This window comes from Vicugna pacos, chromosome 11 (assembly GCF_048564905.1).
Source record: "Vicugna pacos chromosome 11, VicPac4, whole genome shotgun sequence".
Lineage (NCBI taxonomy): Eukaryota > Metazoa > Chordata > Mammalia > Artiodactyla > Camelidae > Vicugna > Vicugna pacos.
In genome coordinates, this window is record NC_132997.1 from 65509195 (window position 1) to 65525823 (window position 16629).

Sequence of the window (16629 nt, forward strand, 5' to 3'; positions counted from 1 at the left end):
CTTATTTTTTTTTTACTTCCCAATGTTTCACTTTAAACCCAAGCCAAAAACTGTAATGAATCTCCCTGAATATATATCTTTGCATGCTTATTTCCTTAGAATAAAATTCCTCAAAATGGAATTGCCACAGCACAGAGAGCACATCTTTCTAAGACTGCCAAGTGGCCTTTCAGAAAGCCTACGTCAATTTGAACAGCCAACAGCAGGTTTACAACAGTGCTTGATTCCTCATCTGCTCTCCAAAGTTGGCTATTATCATTTTTTTGATCTTATTCTTGAGGATAACTTGAAAAACCAGTATTTGGGCCTTTTAAGGTTGTAGAGAGCTTTTTAGTAGTAAAAGGTTAAAAAAAATTCCAAAGCAATGTAATAAAACACTACAATTTCTTTCTTTTTTTTTTTTTTTTTTTTTGAGAAAGAAATGTATCCTTGAGAGAATTACTTGGAACTAACTCTGGGGTAACTACGATAGATACACGTGTCTAGGAACACTGGGGAACATGAAAGGCATTTTTGCAAACTGGACAGACAGAAAACCAGGCTATGAATCATCAGTGCAACATGCCACGTCTGAAGCTGCTTGGAGGGCCAGGGGTGAATGTATATTTCAGCAGATGAGATAATAGCTTCTTCTCTTCTAACTGCCTTACACACCCACACTTTATTCCAGTGGGAAATTCAAGACTTGTACAGCTTACTGGTTGGTGTTACCTAAAACATCACTAGAAGCTATGCACAGACATTTAAACATTGATATTACAAAGCCAGTAGTGGAATAACAGTAAAAAAAAAAAAAAGACTCAAAAGGGAATAACAAGAATCTGATAGGAAATTAGAAAGACAAAGGTGAGGAGAATCTGAGAAATGCCAGGGAATAAAACACATGAACATTCTCAGTGCTCTGTCCACCCTGGTCCACCTTTGACTCACATTTATCTCCCAAGATCCAAAGAATAGGAACCAAATTATGAAAATGTTTCCAAACCTAATGTATTTGTTGGTTAAGAGAAGCAAGAGTGAGGGAGGAGCAGGAGAAGCCGTGGTGATGGCGGTCATCGTCTAGTAAGCAGCCGTAGGCTGTGTTCCTGTCTTGTATACGTTAGCGTGACCATCCAACAAAAATGTTGAGAACCTAGAACCAGATTTCCTTAACAATAGATCTAAACCAACTAAAAGCATTCCACACCACAGTGCTGATGGCCCTTCCAAGTGACTACTGTGCCATGTCATTTTCAATGATATATATCTTTCATCATGGTGATTAAATCATAACGTTACAACCACTTTTCTGCTGTGTGGCATGACTCTTTTGTTTCTCAGAAGGTGATTCCTTGGGGAAAATGAAGAAAGGCTTCTTAAAACAAACCAACCAACAAACAGAAAGCCTAGGAGGTTTAGCCCTATAGAATCACTTTGACTATCATTCAGATTTCTTAGCGGCTACATAAAATCTCTTGACTGTGCCAGATTTTTGTTGTTGTTCATGAAACTACCCATTTGTAAGCATCCAGGTTGAGGGTTAATATTTTAAGGGGCATTTTTAAAAAAAGATAAAAGGGTTGTACAAATAGTTTTATTTGGGAAAGACTGACAACAGAATTTAAATCTTCTCCCCTATTTCTCTAAGGAAACCTATCAAAGTCATCATACATGAAGCCAGCTCGCCATATATCATTTGCTATAGGAAATTCATCCAATGATCAAAGGTGAGAAAACTGACACTGAAAAAGACATCCATTTCCAAATAGGCTTAATATGACCTTATGCCTTTTTTTTTTTTTCTTCTTTTTCTAAGCTAGAAGGTTTGGCTCAAAGCAATAGGACATGATCACTGAAAATTATTTAGTATGTAAGATCTGCCTTTAAAAGGAACAGACCATACAGAGGGCAAGAATCCTCCCAATATGGAATTAGAAATATCAGTAAGAATAATTATAAATGATTCAAAGAAAAATGTACAGTTTTATATAACCACTTCGGATTGATTCAAACATTTAATTTTAATATACATGTAATACACTAGACAGCTGAGACTTGAAAAGATAGTTGGTCTAGTTCCCTGTTTCTAATGCAGTCATTCTAAAATTTGAGTGTGTATAAGAATCATTCAGAGGGATTTCAAGACCTCAACCCACAGGGTTCTTATTCAGTGTGCTTAATGTGGAAAAAAGAAATGCATTTTGAACAAGCAGGTATTTTGTGTCCTTCTTCCCAGAGTACAGAGCGAAGCTTTGTTCTAATAAATACCTAAATCACTCAGAACAAACTTTTTTTTTTTGAAAGATCTCCAAAGACAAGACTCTACAAATATTCTAGTTTTTCATTCTAGGTTTTTTTTTTTTAAATGTCTTTAAATTCGTCTACATTAATTTAAGGCAAGGTTCAATACATTAATATCCAGTGTGGGCTACATAAATTTCTGATTTATGATACTACAGTACATTTTCTTTGTTGAATAGCCTTAGCTCCTAAAAGCATTTTACCATTTGAGTTGGTTAACTTCACAAAGGCTATTTTATACTCAAAAAGATAAATCTCATACTATCCTTTCCCTCCCCACCCCCGTTTCTTTATAATCTTTTAACTATTAGATGCTTTCTTGAAGTATATGATGAGGATTTTTAAAACATCTAGGGGAAAACAAAATTCCAGAATTTTCTTTATAAGTTTTATTAGTTCTCAATCCTAGTACCTATTGTTTGAAATAATAAATGATGGCTCAGATAAAGTTTTAAATTTATGGACAGTCATTATAGGCTCCAGAATTTAAATACTGCAATGTAGACAAAACACTTGTTTTGCCATTCTAGATGTTACTTGTTTCTGTGTGGTTTTTGCAAAATATATATTCTAGCAATATTTTAAAATACAAAACATGCCCAAAGAGAACTTTATATAAAAGAGCTAAAATAATTTTTTCTGAAATTATGACCAACTCTAGAGATATGTAAAAGCAGTAAGTATAGCCAACACTACTTCTAGCTTATGAAAAATCTGATATAGAATGCTTCTTAACTAAATTAATAACTCAAAAAATTCTGCCTCCAGCTTTATCTAAAGAAGCATTCTATAATAGGGCCATGCATATATCTTGGAAATCTGATTTTTCCCCCCTCTAAAGCAGCACAAATCTGCATTTCACAAAACAAAACAACAACAACAAAAAAAGCCACGTTTTATATTATACTCTGTGAAATTATGTAAATCCTAAATTCAATTTTGGAGATGGTTTTGCTAGGACAATTGTTCAGTGCATTAAAAAAAAAAAGATTAAAGAAAATAGTGGCAAAATATATTTACCTAGAAATGGATCTATTTCTTGACTTATGCCTAAAGTGCAATACAGGCATTCCTCAATTATTAAGTAGTTGATTATCTGTCCTTTAACTTCTCCACTCATACCCCATCTTCCCACTCCCATAGCTAATTTTCCTGGAAAGCATTACAATGTCTTTGAAATAGTCAAAACACACTACCACTGTCAAAAAAAAAAATGAAATTACAGACATCTCAATTTGTTTCTTTTTGAGGGGGAGGGTGGTGGTAATTAGGTTTATTTATTTATTTGTATTAATGGAAGTACTGGGGATTGAACACAGAACCTCATGCATGCAAGGCACACACTCTACCATTGAGCTATATCCTACCCCCTGCAACTTGTTTCTTAATACTTCTTTATCTCTAACAAAATGATTGAGAATGATTAAAAGGTCACCTGTTAATATTATTATATGCTGAAGCTTGCATGTACTTTGGAGATCATCTTCCCCAACACTCTGATGTTATGGGTAAGAAAATACAGATACAGAGAAGTTAAGTAGTGAGCCTGTGGTCACAAAGCTAGTAAGCAGCAATGTGTCCTAAAACCTAGGTCTTCTGACTCCAAATTGAAAACTTCTTTCCGTCATATGATGTGTGGGGCCAGCAGTCATTGCAGAAGAGACTGGAAAGGCTACTGATACTTGTATCTAAATTCCTGCCATTACATGGCCTTTGTCTGTAAATGTTATCAAGCCAAATTTCAGGTCCTATAATCTGTTTTGTCAGAAGTTGGAAATATTCTTCCATCATTAAAATCATCATTCAACCATGTAATTACCTGGCTACAACAGTTCAACCTATATATGTGTTTTTTAAATTTTAGGTACCATTTAAATCTTCCTGGGAATTCAGTTCCACTAGCTCCTCACAGTAGGGAGAAGGAGTGCTGAATTTTGGCATGCATATGTGAGCTTATACCAGTTTCCACCCATATTCTAATCTGGGCATATAAAAATCTTGTGATATTGGGGGGACATGGAGAAGGAAAGTTATGTATGGTTTCAAAGTTCCCTACAGAATTTTGATCATACTGTACCTTGTTGAGAACCACTTAAAGGCATCTCTGGATACATCTCTCCCAATAAAAGGTATTCTCAAACGATTATACAATGTCAGTACCGTTGATGCCACAGTTTACCATTAGATTCCCTGAATAAGGGAGATTTTGTGTAGGAGATAAAGTGAAAACAGCTCTGATGAGGCCAGATTTCATGACCTCCCACACTGCCTGTCCTCGTGCCTGAAATTCTCTCACAGAGCTTGATTCATCAGATAAGTACATTCTTAGAAGACTTAGGTTTAAAGGCCTGAGATACTTGGAAAAGAACTCAGGAAGCTGGTTAAGTCCCCCATTTTCCATCACTAACACGTACTAGTATGAACTGACTTACATCAGTTCTCACCTTAGGAGACAGACTGGCACTGAGAAGATGAAATCCCAAGTATTCCAAAACTCTGGGAAACACAGAAGGTCACTTCAGGGTCCTCACAGAAATTTGGACCAAGGAGTCTGTGGACCTTACTAAAAGGTAGCCCTTTGAAAGTCATACCATATTTTTCTCACAGTTCTGCCTCAACCGGGTTAAGGCTATGCTGACAATTTTCTTGCTTTCATAGAGTGAGATTAACCTTTAACTTCATGGAAATTCAAAGGACTGAAGCATTAGCAACTTGATTATAATCTCAGGGCTATTCTTTTTCACCAAAGTAAGCAATTTATTTGATCTGAAAAGCTGGGACCTGAGACCCTCACCTCTACTTTCAAAGCTGCCAGCATTCAAAGACTTCCAACACTGATAATATGAGCAGTTTCTCCAAAGTCTGGCTAAACCCAGTAATGATAAATCTATAATAGAGGATTAAATTTTTTGTATAAATTTGTTTATGTGATGTAAAAGTGGGGTTTGCTCTGCTGTTGTCCTGAGAAAAAGGTCTGTCACCATGAAGAAAAAAGCAAGCAGTATTATCCAGGTGGTGCTTTGCCGCCAATGGATTAGTAACTGGGAAGACAATCTAAAGCAGTCTATTTTCTGAATTACTATTCCAAATAATTCACCCAACGTGAAGAAAGCTAATAAATAATAGAGTTGGGACTAGAACACAAGTCTTTTTTTAAAAAATGTTTTTAGTTCTTTTGGAGGGGAGGTAATTAGGTTTATCTATTTATTTATTATTACTTTCCGTGGAGGGCCTAGGGATTGAACCCAGGACTGCATGCATAGTAGGCATGTGCTCTACCACTGAGCCATACCCTTCCTCCTATAACACAAGTCTTCTAAACTCTAGTTCTATTCTTTGCATCCTGTGACACTGACTATTTTAAATAACAGAAATAAAAAGATACCTCTACATGCACCAATGTGAGGGTTCAGATCCTCCAAGCCATGACATTGGTCAAAAGAAGGAATGAAAGTCTGAGAAGCACAGCCTTTGCTGGCAGATACTAAAAATGGTTTTCAAGGGAACAAGCAAAATAAAAGACTATTTGTAATTAAGAAGCAACTTGAAAAAAGCAATGCACTGTTTCCTTCTGCTGACTAGTCCAGGAAGAGGCTGTGGCATGGATGAGGAGTCAGGGGCCACAGCAATTTTCTGTAACACCCCCGAGTAAAAGAAAATCAGTGTTACCATGCTGAGTTTAATACTAACCATTCACTGCTATATGATCACATCTTTTATCCATTTTATCCATTATATTTTAGATGTAGAATTTAATTGAGTATACTATTTTAGATGTATATTTCAGATGTAGAATTTAGATTGAATATCCTATTAAGTTAAAATGATAACTTTTGAAGGAATTCAATTAATGTTTGCAGTCTTCATGATACGTCATCATCTCTCAAGTATACACAGTCAAGGAGAGCTTTGTCCTTGAGCCCAAGTAGTTACATTTAGGCAGTAATACTTCCCTTAATTGTGTTATACAAATGAGGAGCATACTACTTATCTTGAATTCATAGAGGTCAGGTCTATAATAATCTCTGACCTTGTGAGTGACTCAATCTTGCAAGATATTATGGGAAGCTGGGGAATTCACAGTAAATAATGCCTCCTGAGTCATCATCTTTTGAAATATTCTCATCTACCACATGGACTATGGGTTTGAATCCCTTAGAATCAACAGGATATACTTTTATCTGCTTCTAAAAAACTTCTAACACAAGGAAAATTCTCTTTAATATTCTCTGTGTAAAAAAGTCTTTTTAAAACACACTTTATAATTTAACACTGTTTGAGTTTTATGCAAATGTTAAATCTAGTTTACGTCTTAGAAAAATGGGAGCCATAATATCTTAACATTAAATGGGTATTTGGACAATATAATTAGCTCTCCAAAGGAAAATAATTCCTATAAGAAATGTGCCTTTTTTGTTTTTAATGTTTTGAGATGTACATAGTAATAAGTAAAATCCTAACTAAGAAAACAAAATTTTTTAATTTAAAAAGGTAATAATAGTCATTTTACTTTTCACAACTTAACACACACTGTCAAATAAATAAACATTTCCCCTTTTTAAAGCATCAAAATGCCTTCTCTTTGCGTTGTTCTGATACGCACTTTTCACATCATCAGTGGTGCCCTTATGTTCACAGAGAGGCTACCAAAATACATTTTCTACAAAGCTCATTCAAGGAGATCGGACAGCAGGAAGCCATGTGGAATCCCATTTACACAGCTGGACACTTCCAAATGCACAGAATGCTCAGCTGGAAACTTTCATTCATTAACAACAACAACAATAAACATAACCATAATCTCCACCATAATTAAAAAAAAAAAGAGGGCACAGCCTATATTGGTATTTAAGAGAAGCTGATTACGAGCTAAGATCCCGGTGGCAGGATTATTAAAAGTTAAAAAAAAACTAATTAAAGACATAAAGATCAAGAAAAAGTAGAGCAAATCATCATTAACACTAGCGCTTCACAAAAATACTTCATGTCACAAAGGGACAGTTGTTGAAACAATAGGTTCCCATTGATCTTCACAGTTTCTCTGACTTTCCCTCCAACTTGTGTCTTTTTGAAAAATCTAACAATATACTTAATAAATAAGTAATTTATTACAAGGAGGCAAAACTACTAAAGACTGAGATCTGTTGTCTCTTTAAATAGCCATTTATTTGTATGTGAATGGAGTGGTATTCCCATCAGCTAAAGCATCCTTTGAATCCTGATACTTCAACATCTCATGCTTAAGGCCATTCAGTGATAGCCTAAGAAGCAAAACAAAACCAGATTATGTAAAACGTAAACATCGTGACTTGCCACAACAATAATAACCACCAAAAATTTTTAAATGGAAGGCAAATATTTATTTAAGAAACATTTTCTGGCATGTTAGACAAAAATTAGTATCTTGAATAAAACACACATACATCAGGGAAACAAAAGGGTAGAACCATCATTTCTATACTGTGCTCCTCGCTGCTTTAGGTAATCACAGACATACACTGTGATGGGCCCGCCAGGCTGGGAGCGTTCCAGGTCCCCAGCCCTCAGCCAGACGAGTTTGTTTTTATTGATTTGGTGTACTGGACTTCTGAGTAAAGCTTTTGTTTGTAGAAAGTGTACTAAGGATATTAAAACAAAAACTCTGAAACATTGTTTTAGAGATACCATTATGGATCCATAAAAATGTTTATATAGTAACAGTATATTATAAATATGTAAAATTAATAACATGTTGTTAATATATTGAAATGTCTTTATGAACCCAGAAAAATGTTTATATATTAATAATATATTTTAATATATAAACAAAGTTAATTATAAAACTGCTTAATCCCATTTTATTATACAATCCCATTTTTATTATATATACACAGAGATAATTACCAAAATGATAACAGATTACTTTATTTCTAATAAGGGAATGATAGTATCTGTATATTCTAACTTCCTATAATGGAACTGGATTACTTATGTATTTGTTTTAAGGTCACAAGTGAGACTGGAAGATCTGTCCACTTTTCTTTTCTGTCATTAGAACAGTTTGTTGAGAAATAATTGCAGTAATAGGCTCCTAACACACATACTTACTCTTACTTTTAGAATCAAACAACACTACCACATAGGCATATAGTTATAGAGTTTATTTTCTAGACTGCTTTCTACGTCCTAGGCTTTTAAAAAAGTCAAATGTGATGAAATGCATAATTTTCTCAGCACTCCTTTTCACTTTGAATTTTAGGCAGGTGCAGAGTGAAGAGTAGTATCTATAAAATTTACATACAGAGAAACAGATGTCAAAGTAAATAATTTAAGCAAAAGTCTTTAATAATACTCTAGTTTGGGTCAGCCATCCAGAAATTTTGTTTCTTCTTCAAGTGTGTTGAGTTCCTTCGGTTACTAGGTTGCAAATGATAAGACACATGTTGCATATAACTAAAAATAGTAACAGATGACAGCATTTTACAGTAAATGCTGCTCAACAGCAATACAACGCAAACCAAAGATTCAGTGTTAAATTTTGTATTGGCCGTATTAAAAACAAAAGAAATAGTTGGAAAGAAAAAATCATATTTTATTTAACCCAATATATCTAAAGATGATCATATCAGTATGTAATCAACATAAAAATTATTAATGAAATGTTTTGCATTTTTATATTAACTTTTGTTAAGTCCAGTTTGTATTTTGTACTTACATCACACCTCAATTCAGCCTAGTCACATTTCAAGTGCTCAATGACCACGTGTGGCTAGTGGCTACTGTATTGGACAACTCAACTATATGACATTTTAAACATATAAAATTATAAAGCAATATTTTCCCTTGGTATAGAAAGCATTTCATATTTCTCAATCATCCTACAGCAAACATCTTCAAAAACTTATGTATGTAATTTATTCCAGTCTTATTTACCTTCACTATCTACTTACTACTTCTCTTCAGAGTAGGCCTCTGAGTTCAGCCAAATCACTTTCCTAAGTTTCCTGCAAAAAAGACTTCCTGTCAACCTGTCTACATCTCTTCTGTCCTCCAAGGCCCAGCACAAACTCCATCACTTCCTAAAATGTGTTCCTGATTATTCTGTAAGTCCGATAGCACGTAATGTCTATATCATGACTTTTGATGTTAAATTATAGAAAAAACTATTTTAATGATTATATATTTCTTTGAAATGCTAAGGTTCCTGAGAATAAGAATGTTTTATAGTTTCCTTGTCTTTCTTCAATGTTATCTAGTAGAGTATTTTGAACATATGGAATTAAAACACTTTACATAAGTCTTCCATATTTTTTAATTTGTTTTCTGTCTCAAAAGTCATGATCTAGGATTCTTGAACTTGAAAAAAGAAAGAGAGAGAGAAAGAAAAAACTTGGTAGATGTAAAGGAAAATAACTTTCCAATAATCAAAACTGTTAAAAGAAGAAATAAGTTGGTCATGAGGGTTTCATTATTGAAATAGAGTATAGTTAGCCATTTGTTTGAGATTCTACAAGGAGAATTTCTAAACCAAGTGGATAGTTAAATTAGATGATGCCTAAATACCATTCTGATTTTAAAATTCTGTACACAAGAAAACTAATGTGTGAAAATCCAAATTTACAATGCATCTGTTATTTCAGGATCTGTCAGCCTGCAAGAGAGAACTGGTTAAATAAACCAATAACTGGACAGCTTTTCAAAGACCTGATTAGCTTCCATTTACCCACAAATATCAAATTAACTTTGACAAAGTTGGCTTACAATTCTAAGAAAAAGCAGGTATAAATCCAATCAGCTGTGCAAAAACTTCTCCAGCTTATAAGGCAAGATGCTGGCTGGATCAATCTTGGAAGTTATTTTTGTACCAACAGATCTCTAGCTTCTAATGACAGATGTAGATGGCAAAGGGGATTGTTTACTAGGTGAGACAGTGAGAAGGCCTACCTCCTAACCCCATCCTATTCCAGCCCTAAATAATCTCTCCCTCTCTACTGCTGAGAATGAAAGACAACATGGGGCGGTCAGAGTCAGCCAGCCGTCAGTTCTCTAGATGGTCGATATCGATCAGCATTGATCTGCCCCTGACAGCATGCCAAATAGGGCCACTCTCTCCTTAAGTGGTCCAGGGAGCATGTACAGCTTAACAATTGAGAAGTTTCTGCCTCCCTACTAGCTTGAAGGAGTCAGAAGGCGCTAAAGCAAATCTGCAAGTTCAGAATCAGAATCAGAATCAGAGTGAGATTAGTGTCAGTAACTAATTCATATATATGTGTATTGTTTGTAACAGAGTTCTGATTTTATTCTGAAGCATAACTGAGAGGGCTAACATTACAAATTCAACTGCCTTATAGTCAGCAGTACCTGTGGGGAACCAATATTTTCTTATCTAATCCAGCACTGCCTTCCTAGTGACAATACACTGCAAGAAGAAACATAATTTCTGGATGTCTGACCAAAACTAGCCCATCTTAAAGACTTACACTTGCATTATCTGAATAGCTTATCTAGAATTCATGCTGCCTTCTCCTAAAAGTTACTTTGAAGAGAGATAAAATCCTCTTATAATGGCAAAAGGCATTCATGGTGTTCTTTGTGACAAATAATAGTTCTGTGAGTTGGGCTGAAGGTCCAATAGTTCAGCTGGTGATAGACCAAAGAAATCAACAAACAGAAAGTTTCACAAGGTAGGGAGCCCCCTTTTGCTCTGAAGGCAGAAAGACCCGAGTTCTAATCGTGGACTGCCTCAAGCAAGCCTTGTGTCCTTGCTAACTCACTTAACCTCGGTGGCTTTCAGTATCCCGCAGTGTTAAGGTTATCCATAAAGATTAAGCCACATTTCTGGGTAAGTAACTACTGAGGCAAGTAAATGAAAAAGCAGCTGACACATGATGGATCTCCAACAGGACTCCTTGGACTGATTGGACTCCTTGGCACTGAATGGGTCATGTAGCCAGAGAATTAGCAACAGAACCTGAGGAGACGTCCCAGGACAGATCAGGGTGGAAACCTGAGACTTGCCTGAAGGGTTAAGGACTACATGCAAATAAGCACAAGGGACCAAGCTGGGTCAGGAAAGAGGCTCACTGAGTAAGACTTTAAAGGGGAGTCAGAGAATCATAAGTAAAGTACGGAAGAGTTGGGCACCTGGGGAATAACTAAATCCAGAGAGAAAAATCACAGCAGCCACAGAGAGCATGGCCCAGAGGATGTGCTGAACTAACGGCTGCTTGAGTCAAAAAGGACTTCCCATCCAGGGCTACAGGGTCCCTGTTACACCAAGCCTAGGATACACGAGAATCCCGAGAAACTTCAAGGCAAAGCAGCAAAATTAGGGTGTTAAAAAAATAAAAAAGAAGAATGTCCATGAGCTTCGTGGAAAAAGACCTTACCATGCTACCAAATATGGCTAGCAACTCAAAGGGTTAAAAAAAAATACGCTAAGGGAATCCATTTCACAGTTTACAGTTCATATTTTAAAGACCATATTAATTGAAGCAGAGTTATCCTAGGCCAGTAAATATTAAACATATGCTTTTTTACTGTGTCAGTTCGAACACATGGTTTAAAAACGTTAAAGCTATCAGCAAACATTTATTAAGGGCCCACTATATTCAAGACACCAGGGCCCTTTAAATGAAATCCAGACCTGGGTAAGTTATACTTTCTTTGACCACTCGTCTATTGATTTAATGATCAGGCCAGTTACTTTGAGGGTAACTAACTGTACTGAGAGAATAAAATATAATGGAACAGATCATCTCAATTGTGCCTGATTTCTACAGACAGAGTGTCTTTGCTTCCCACAATATGCGCGACAGTTCTGCTGTAACTGATTTTGTCAGATAGATATGAATAGATCATCTAAAATTCTTTTATGCTTGGATTTCTTTTTAAAAGAGCAATTCAACAGAGATTGATATTTTACAATTCAAACAAATTGTGATCGAGAAATTCTCATCTTTTCAAAAGAAGTGGGACAGAGACCAGTATTTTAATACATGTAGCTTCTGATCATTATATTGTTGCTTCTCGAATATCTTCTTCCAGGAAATTGTTTCTATATTTTATCAAGTGTTTCCTAACTATATACATACACTACGTTCAAAGGTTAAGCACAGTGGCACTGTCTTGAAAAAGAGTCAGGGTCCCCCCACTGTAGGTTACAGTTGCCTGATAAAATACAGGACACCCAGTTCAATTTGAATTTGAAATAAGCAACAAGCTAGAAAAACTGCCACATTCCAAATAGCTTACTAAATGATTACATGTCATTTGTAATTAAGAATCAAACTTATAAATTGCCAATTATTTGACTGGTGCTAGACTCAGTATCACTAGTTCCTATTATTTAAGTAACAGATGAACTATCTTAATATTAGTGTTTTACAATAATAAATAATAGGCACAAGCAAAATAATTATAAGATCTGCCTTCAGTACCTGATACAGAGCTCCTAAAACTCTTGTAAATAGGAGCGCTAAGAGAATCTTCTGTTCTGATATTTAGTCTCTGATCCTGGCTCTTGACAGAGCTCCTAAGACCTTTTATAATTTCCTGAGTGATTATAGCATCTGACACAGAGCTCTTAAGTACCTTGGAATTTCCTGGGTGACATGAGTATCTCTTGCTCTAATGATATAGCCCTTGGTGGGCTCCTGAATGGGGGCTTGTCATCAGAAAGACCAAGCCATAACTAGAAGTGTGGAACCTTCAGCCCCAGCCCTCCCCCATTCTCTAGAGGGCAGAAGTGGGGATAATAAACTCTCATGTCAACGTGATGACGTCTCTACAAAAATCCCCAAAGTAGGAGGCTCAGAGAGCTTCCAGGTTGGTGAACACACCAACATGCAGAGAAGATGGCACACCCCAACTCCATAAGGACAGAACCCCTGAGCACGAGACCCAGACCTCGGCTTGAGTAGCACTTCATCTGGCTGATCACCTGTATTTTTCATTATATCCTTTAAAATAAACCAGTAAGTACAAGTATTTCCCTGAGTTCTATATGCCATTCTAGCAAATCACCAAATCCACAGAGGGGGTGGCAGGAACCCCAATTTACAGGCAGTCAGTCAGAACTACAGGTAACAAACAACCTGGGCTTACAACTGGCATCTGAAGTGTGGGAGAGACAGCCTTGTGGGACTGAGCCTTTAGCCTGTGCAATCTGATGCTACCGCCAGGTAAAGAGTAACAGTGCTGAACTGGGCTGAACTGAACCCAGCTGGTGTCAGAGAATTACTTGGTGTGTGGAAAACACACATAGCAAGGTCAGAAGTGTGAGTGTGGTAGGAATGTGAGAGTAAAGGAAAACACAGGAGAGTTTTTCTAAGACAGCATGTCACAGTGAAATCAAACACTGAAAAGCTCTCAGGCAATGCTTACAACAACTGCAGCAATATTTAACTACAAAATCTGCTGGGTGCAAAGAAGAAAAGCACACAGTTTTACGAAACTGTATACCTGTGCAGGGTTGCCAGATTTGGGAAATAAAATATAAGATGCACAGAGAAATCTGAATTTGAAATGAATTGAAAAAAGAAATAGAAATATGCCCTATGCAATATTTGAGGTATACTTGGGCTACAAAATTATTTGTTCCTTATCCGAAGTTCAAATTTAACTGGATGTCCTGTATGTTTTCTGGCAACCTTGTATCTGGGGAGCCTTCACTTAGTTCTGAGGCCTCAGGAAATGTGTCCCTGAAGAGGTGAACTGATTTGAAAGGACTGTGAAATGATTTTTAACAGTTTTTTGGGGGGAGGAATAAAATGCTTTGGAAGGAGACCCACTGCCTATGTTAAATTAAAAATGTTATCACACACAAGGCCTGATGAGCTGAGATAGCTGGATTCCACTATGCTTTAGTTCTTAAGTGCAGAGATTTGTCCCAGAGCTCTTGACACACTATCTTTGTGATTTTTATATTGTCTTGCCTATGAGACAATAAACTCCTAAAGGCAGCAAACACAGCCTTCTGTACAGTATACTCAAGGGCTAGCTCAATGCCAGACACATACATCTTAAAGGATAAATAAATGTTTTAAATAAATAGGAGAGTTACAAACTGTACTTCGTGGTAAAGTGGACACTCATAAATAAATGTAAAATTGTTATGACATTATTTGAATTCCTGTTTTGTCTGCTAGTGATTTCACATTATGCCCATATGGATAAATCATTCAGATGAAATTGATAAATACGTAATTGGGGTGCAAGTTGCTTGTGGGACCACACCTGCAGAATTATGGCTGATATTTGGAGATTAAAAAATCAAGTACTTATTAAACAGAGATATAGCTTTAATATATTTTAAGATCGAATTCATAAGCCCCTCAAATAAAGTGCTGCAAAGCTTTTGAAAGTCACATAAACCTGATTAAATGTTAGAGATTGGCATCTGTCTCCTGAGGAGCACTTCAATATAACAAGAATTACAAATGAATCTTCCAGGGTAAATCTAGGAAAAAATACTTGGCAATGATATATTGAGAGGTTAAAACCGGTGCTGTGCTCTGTATTTCCATCAGCTCTAAATCTAAAGTGTATAACAGCTGGAGCTGGCACCTTGCGGAGCAAACAACTTGGTATGCACTGAACTGTACCACCCCACTCCCCTCCCAAATTCCTATGTCAAAACCCTAGCCCCCCTGTGACCGTACTTAGACACAGGGCTTTTAGGAGGTAACCAAGGTTAAATGACGGCATAAGGGTGATGTCCTAATCCAATAGGATTGACTGGTGGACTTAAAAGAGGAGGAAGAGAGATTACATAACAGCACCCAAAGACTGCTGCCTCCAGGCTGTTGGCTGCCATTGGTGCAGATCCAGAATGACAGGACACGACTAATCCTTTAGAAATGAGGTGGTAACCAGGACAGCCACCCTTCCAGTTCCAACACAGGTTCAGTGGACTAAACACAGACCATGGGTATACTGGGAAAATAGTATTTTGTTGCCAGATCTAGATGGAAACTCCCCTGGGGACAGAAAGAAAACTGGCCACCAACGTGCCAGCCCCTTTCATGCTGGAGTAAATGCTTTAAAGTAGGAAGGTGTAGGGGTGTGGGGGCAGAACTTCACAGCAAAGCACAATCTCTGAGTCAAAGGAGAAACTCCCAGATGGAGGGCAGAATGGCCTGAAAATGAAGGGAGCCCCAGGTTGATATGCAGACAGTTAAGTTGTTGTTTTTGTTTTTGTTTTTAATGTAAGCTAGACTTGACTCCCCTACAAGTTACTCACAATACCTGTATAGGTGGAATATTTACTTTGCTTTGTACAAAATACCAAATAATGGCCTATGAGATATGTTCGAGACTAAACAGAAAGAGGATACATTCAAAGGTTGAAACTCATTCATCAAAAGCAATGACTTACCATTTATCAATTTTAATATAAAAGGCTACAAAATAAGCATAAGGAAAAGAATCTGATTTTGGGATCAGATTTGTGTTTAAAACTCAAACTCAACTCTGCTGCTTAGCAGACATGAGATCACAGGCGAGCTAGTTAATCTTCTGAGCTCCTTTTCCTCATTTGTAAAATAGGGCTCATACCATCTACCTCATATGACTTTTGTAACAAATTACGAGAAATAAACAAATAAATAAATAATGTCAAGTCCTAACAGAGTGTCTGGAACATAATACATAATCAATAAACATTACTTCTCTCGACTTCCTTTAGCTGGAAAAATGGTGATGTCATTACCTACCATTTATTTTTCTTCCTTCTGCTCATATATTCAGAATACCTCTGTACCATTAAAAGTACTATATATAAACTTAGACTATGATATCATTCATCTAAAAACACAAATGATTCACAGATACATATGCCTATGTGTACACACTTGCTACTAGATGGGAAAAAAACAGTTCCAGAAATATTTTAATGTTTCTAAAAATGCATGTTACATGCTCTAAAAGCACCAATGGTGTATATTCATTCCTTTGTAACTGTAAGGTACTATTTAGTGTATTGGTTTTTAAAAACAGCATAGAACCTAATAAGCTAGTTTGATGAGTTAATCAATTGTATAATCACTGTAAAAAATCACCTTTTCCCAGATCAGCCAGTTTCAAAATTCTTTGACTTTTAAAGATGATGCATTGACTTAAAGTCGTGGTGGGAAAGGTGGGGGAGGGGTGAGGCAAACCAGAATTTTAGTTTCTATTTTTAATCCTTAGAATGCTTCATGAAGAGCTGAGAATACGAAGCTAATTTTCATCAAATGTACAGTTGTCTTACTGTGACTCACATTAAGATGAACTAATCAAAGTCTGCTGTATTGTTGGTATACTGTTCCCCTAACAGCCTGGCCGTTTTAAAAATAAAAATCTCAAAATCTCTTAGCTGGACTGCGGTTA

The 16629-nt window shown here is 36.3% G+C and overlaps 1 protein-coding gene and 1 non-coding gene across 3 annotated transcripts in view; both read right to left on the reverse strand.

Annotated features, from left to right (window-relative positions):
* The window catches only part of PRKG1 (protein kinase cGMP-dependent 1), a 1109393-nt gene that overhangs the window by 422595 nt on the left and 670169 nt on the right, over nucleotides 1–16629 (reverse strand). The window lies entirely within an intron of this gene.
* Nucleotides 5505–5578, reverse strand: TRNAS-ACU (transfer RNA serine (anticodon ACU)). The gene has a single exon. It is a non-coding gene; the product is annotated as a tRNA-Ser (tRNA).